This window comes from Chiloscyllium punctatum, chromosome 33 (genome assembly GCF_047496795.1).
Source record: "Chiloscyllium punctatum isolate Juve2018m chromosome 33, sChiPun1.3, whole genome shotgun sequence".
NCBI classification, from domain to species: Eukaryota; Metazoa; Chordata; class Chondrichthyes; order Orectolobiformes; family Hemiscylliidae; genus Chiloscyllium; species Chiloscyllium punctatum.
Window position 1 is genome coordinate 50,416,878 of NC_092771.1, and position 5,805 is coordinate 50,422,682.

Sequence of the window (5,805 nt, forward strand, 5' to 3'; positions counted from 1 at the left end):
TCGGAGACCAACAACCTTAAAAACACTGTAGTCACATCTCCCAAGAGAGGGGATAAGAGAGTCATATTTATTCCCGCCGTTTACACACGCTTCATTGAATTTCTTCACTTTGACATTCAGAGCACTGGGCAGAAATCACATCGCGTCAACACCGACCGGTGGCCTTCGCGATGCTTTGTTTTAATTAAATAGTCAGATTCCCCTGGACCGCATCAGTTCTACGTCAGCTCCTAGGCGCCGGCCGAAGCCACCCGCCTGCCGTGGTAGGACGACGGGCACGGCAGCTGGGGCGATCCACAGGAAGGGCCCTCTGGCACTAGCTCGGCGTGGCTCGACCCGACTCCGCGGCAGGACGCGGTTGGGGCGCACTGAGGACATTACACCCCGGTCGACAGACCTACCGGGAGCATGGCGAGCGAGCTCGCCACACGCGGTTCCACACACACCACGAGGTGGGAGGGAGGGCCGCGACGGGAGGGCGCGGCAGCGGTCGCTACCCTCGAATCCGGGGGTGCGGCGAAGGATATTGCCATGGGGCTATAACACTCGCCAAACGGAGCAGTGCGCCACCTTCCAAAGCTACCGGCCATCCCAGCTGACCCAAAGCCAGTCGTGGCGCACCACCAGCTGAGGAAATGCGCCCGGCGACAGCCGTGCCAATGCTGGAAGCGGTCCCAGCAGAGGAGATGCGCCAGACCCCAACACGACCGACTGGAGCCGCCGAGTTGAATCCTCTGGGCAGACTGCTCGGACCACACCCATTTACCTCTTAACGGTTTCACGCCCTCTTGAACTCTCTCTTCAAAATTCTTTTCAATTTTCACTTCCGGTACTTGTTGACTATCAGTCTTGTGCTAGTATTTAGCCTTAGATGGAGTTTACTACACGCTTTGGGCTGCATTCACAAGCAACCCGACTCCAAGAAGACACAATCTCGACGAGCCTCGCACCCCCACTGGCCTCACACCGTCCTCAGGCTAGGCCTCGATCAGGCGGACTTAGGAGTCTGGGCACCATCAGAGAAAGCACTTCTATACGCCACATTTCCCTCGCCCGTCAGGCAAGTGGGGATTCGGCGCTGGGCTCTTCCCTGTTCACTCGCAGTTCCTAAGGGTTAGTTTCTTTTCCATCGCTTAGTAATGTGCTTAAATTCAGCGGGTTGTCGCATCTGATCTGAGGTCGTACCCAGAGTCAGAGGATGGCCAAGCCAAACCGCCAGCGTGCACGCCCCCACCTCTTAGTGAGCCGGCAACGTTTCACTGCCGACGGGGGGGGTTGGCTGACACCGCGATGGTCAGAGAGCCAGCCACCCGCACGTCGCTCACCACCCTTGCCAGCAATGGTGTCAACGAGTGGCCGCCGCTGCCGCCAACGATGCGCGGGGATGTGCTTGGCACAAATTCACGGGACCGGAGACTCTCCCCCATCCACGGCGGGAGGCGAATCTCGGAAGTGCCGGCAGCTTACTCAAGCGGAAGAGTCAGCCCGATTCCTGCCTTGCCAGACGCCCGGGCACGGCAGTGACGATTCGCCGCCCAGGACGTGCGAGGCGCCAGCCGACAGAGTCAGCCCGACGGTCAGAGAGAGGGAGAGAGAAGTTCTGAGACACAAGTGCCGAACGGTCTCGCAGGCACGCCACGCACATCGATCGCCAGCCGTGGAACGGCACGGCCTTCAGTGGGGCCAGTGGGCGACGCCGCTCCTGAACGCAGCGGCCCTGAGCCGGACGAGTTGAGGAAGGCACGCCGACGGTGACAGGGTACGGAAGACACAGCGGTGGCCTTCTGGCAACTTGGCTCCCGGTAGCCCGACGTTCTGCCGTCCTCCCGATGGTTGGCCAGCGGCATAATAGGTCTGCCTGAATCGGAGAGCCAAGAGCCAACGATCCACGTGCGTGCGACTGTCGAAGTCACAGCCTTCGACGAAAACCTCCTCCCTCAGCCAGGCACTCATCGCCAGCAGGGGAGACAGGATCAGACGCCCCACCGGCCACTTTAGGCTGAGGAAGAACCACGAGACGGGCGGCTGCAGCTGCGGGCGGCCTGCAGCTCCCAGACGCGGTCTGTGCCTCTCAACACTCTCAATCGATCAACCATGGAGTCGGGTCAGCGTTTCGAATGGCGAGCTCCACGGTGAGGCCAGCAGCGCTCCAGCACCGGACCTCCGCGGCTCCCTTCACTCTTTCCACTGCCAGCCTACCGAGAGACAGACCCAATGCGGACGTGCAGAGCTTAGGCAGACCCCACAGGAGGCTCAACATTTCGAGGCAGCTCCTTGACCCAAAGACGAAGCAGTGCACATCGCCGTGTGAACCACCGACAGCCATTCTGGGACCGGTGACAGCCGTGCTGGCCACACTGCTACGACACAGACGGACGCCAGGCCGCGTTCCCCGGCGGGGGGATGGCGTCGAGCCTGACGAACAGAATGTGCAGGGTGCGGGGAAAGGCCAAGTGCTCTGATGCCGGAGGGTTCCGGAGTCTGAACTTAGGGGGACAAAGTGGTAGGGTCCTCTGCAACACCCCAGCCGCACTCTCACCAGCCAAGGTGAGTGCGATTGATTGCCAAATTACCCTCAGACAGGCGTGGCCCCAGGAAGAACCCGGGGCTGCAAAGTGCGTTCAAAGTGTCGATGATCAATGTGTCCTGCAATTCACATTAATTCTCGCAGTTCTCTGCGTTCTTAATCGACGCACGGGCCGAGTGATCCACCGTGAAGAGTTGTCTGAGTTTGTTTTCGTTCTCTCCCTCGCCAGAGGAAAGCGACCCGGACCGCACACACACTCCCCACCTTTAGCAGAACCCACCTGCACGCCGGCGTGCGCGCATAGTAGGGTGGCGTGAAGCGGTGGGGAGCACCATCCTGGTGCGGCCCGCGGAAAAAACATCTATTGGGGAAAAAAAAGGGCGCCCAAGAGGCGATGCATGTCAGCACACACTGTAGCGACGGAGGCAGGATCACCGCCACCATGTCGCCCGCTGAGTGTCACGAGGCATGCAGCAGCTTTGCCCTAGGAAAAGCAGAGGCGGAAACGGGACCAGCAATCGTTTCGGCAGCGTCACTGACGCGTGCACGTGGTGGAGTGTCGGTGAGCGGACTTTTGCGAGGAGTCGGGGGCTGCAATAGCCAGAGCTGACGGCCGCCTGGCCCGGCCATTGCCTAGGTAGGCTGGGAAATGCGGCAACGTGGGCTGAGAAAGAGAATAGATGTGGGAACAGAGGGATGGATAGCAGAGGGGATGGGGGAGAGAGAAAATGCATGGGGAGTCAGAAGATGGGAAGAGGGACTGGACAGGGATGCAGAGGGTGGGAGTGAGAGTAAGAAAGAGAGAGAGAATGGACGGTGTGCCGGGGGTGGCGAGGGATTAGACAAGGGTGCCGTGGGTGGCACGGGAGAATGGAGAGGGCGGTGCCATGAATGGCGGGGGAGAATGGATGGAGGTGCTGTGGGTGCTACAGGAGAGGATGGGCAGGTCGTGCCGTGGTTGGTGGGGGAGAATGGGCAGGGGATGCATTGTGTGGTGGGGAGAATGCACAGGGGCGCTGTGTGTGCCAAGGAGAATCGTCAGGGGATGCTGTGGGTGGCGGGGAGAATGGCCTGGGTGCTGTGGGTGGCGGGGAGAATGGACAGGGGGCACTGTGGGTGGCGAGTAGAATATAAGGGGATGTTGTGGGTGGCGGGGAGAATGGACAGTGGCACTGTGGTTATCAGGGGTTAAGTCCAGAGGCTCTGTGGTGGTGGAGGAATGGACAGGTGGTGCTGTGGGGATGTTTGGGTCTTGGAGGGAATTTGTGTTGGTGAAAGCATCCCACTCACTCACAGCATCCCTTTCTCTGCACACATGCGGTGCATATTTTTGTGAGTCTGGATGGGATGCTGTTTGGAGGGTCAGTGTTGACTCTATGGGCCAAATGGGCTGCTCCCCCACTGTAGGGTTTCTATGATTAGGAGAGCTGTCAAACCAACAACTTCTAATTGGTGAAGTAAAAGACCAGGAGCCAATCTTTAAGCAGTTTTCCATTTATTCACTCAAATTGCCCTTTCAATTTAAATCCTTGAATTTAATGTGGTCCATTGTAGTTTAATTATGATCCATGAAAAGCAATATCCAGTCACATCTGAGGGAAGAACCAATTCAACTGACTGAACAAGTGGAACAACACTTCTGTATGCACTTTAGATGTGACATCCTCTCCCTCTCTCTCTCTGTTGACCCAACGGGATGACCAGGGCTAGAATTACCACTCTCAAAATATAATTGCTGATCTACTGTTTGCTTCTGCTGCTTAACATAAGGATTTAAAAGCTGCTAGCCTGATCTCACAGAAAGCACAAAAACAGACTGTTCACTTGCGCCTGCGCAAAGATAAAATTGCATTTAGAATAGATCACAAAATAACAACAGGTGCCAATTCCACAACTCTGTGTTACACTTGGAGGGGGGTGGGGGGAGGGGAAGTAAAGTGTTTTACTCTCAGATGTTAGAGGGCAGGACAAAGTTTCAGCCAGTGGGAAGTTAAAATTAAACCCTGTGCTGTTTTCTGTTATAAAAACTCAAACCACATGGAATTGGTTTGAAGGAAAATGAAGGAAAGGCAGCTTGCAAAGTTTCTAAGCCCCCACAGCACGCACACACAATTCCCTCTGCTTAGCTGGAGACAGTGCTTCCCCCCTCTGTTTAGGAGTAAACTCTGGAAATGTGGTGGTATTGATAGTGAGGAGAATGGTCTCCGGCAAATGTCTGATACCAATCAGCTGGTAAATGGGGTAGAGAGATGGTATTTAATCTCCAGGCATTCTGGGAAATGTAATAATGGAGGAAAGTAATCAATAAATAATAAGTCCCTACAGTGTGCTGAGGAACAAAGGAACCTTGCTGTCCAAGTCCAGAGATCCCCGAAGGTATCAGTACAGATAAAACTAGGGAGTGAGGAAGGCATAGATTTGTAATTTTTTTCATACAGAGGGTGGTGCGTGTGTGGAATGGACTGCCAGAGGAAGTGATGGAAGCTGGTACCATTATAACATTTAAAAGGCATCTGGTTGGATATATGTATTGGAAGGGTTAGGAGAGATATGGGTCAAATACTGGCAAATGGTTCACGAAATTAATTTAGGGTATCCAGTCAGCATGGGTGAGCTGGACTGCAGAGTCTGTTTCTGTGCTGTATGACTTTACCCGCCGAATTCAATGCAAGTTCCAGCAACATGTCTGCAGCTTTATGCTTTTAGACATTAAAAATGTTTCTGAATACATCATTTCAGCTGTTCTGAATTTTAAAATCAGCCATTTCTTGTGCACCCCTGTCTTCCAGGTTGATTCATCACCATCCATTCTCTCTCTTTCCCGAGAAGGGCTTGATACAGCAATCAAAGAGGGCTCGAGGTCCGAGAAAGGATGGGGGTTGGGGGGGGGGGGGGGGATGGAGAGGGGCGCAGAGGCTGAGAGAGAAGGGAGACAGAGAGAATGGATAGGGGAACAAAGGGTAGGGGGGAGAGAGAGAAAATGGACAGGGGACAGAGAGTGGAGGGGAGGAAAAAGACTTGGGGACAGAGAATGGGGCAGAAAATGACGGGGAGAGAGAGAGAATGGCTGGGCAGAGAGATTTGGTGAGTGCAGACTGTGAGGAGAGAGAGACTGCATGGGGACAGTGGGTTGGGCAAGTGACTGCACAAATCCCACCTTACCCAGGAATGGTGTCAGTGTTCCATGAACTGGAACCCACTCCATTAACAGCAGACTTGGGGACAATCATTTCTCAATAGACACATGGCTAAGACGGTAGATTCATATAATCCCTTCG

At 55.0% G+C, this 5,805-nt stretch overlaps 1 non-coding gene across 1 annotated transcript; it reads right to left on the minus strand.

Annotated features, from left to right (window-relative positions):
• Positions 1-2,569: 2,569 nt before the first annotated feature.
• LOC140458632 (5.8S ribosomal RNA) lies at positions 2,570-2,723 on the minus strand. Its single transcript, XR_011953628.1, has one exon. It is a non-coding gene; the product is annotated as a 5.8S ribosomal RNA (ribosomal RNA).
• Positions 2,724-5,805: the final 3,082 nt, after the last annotated feature.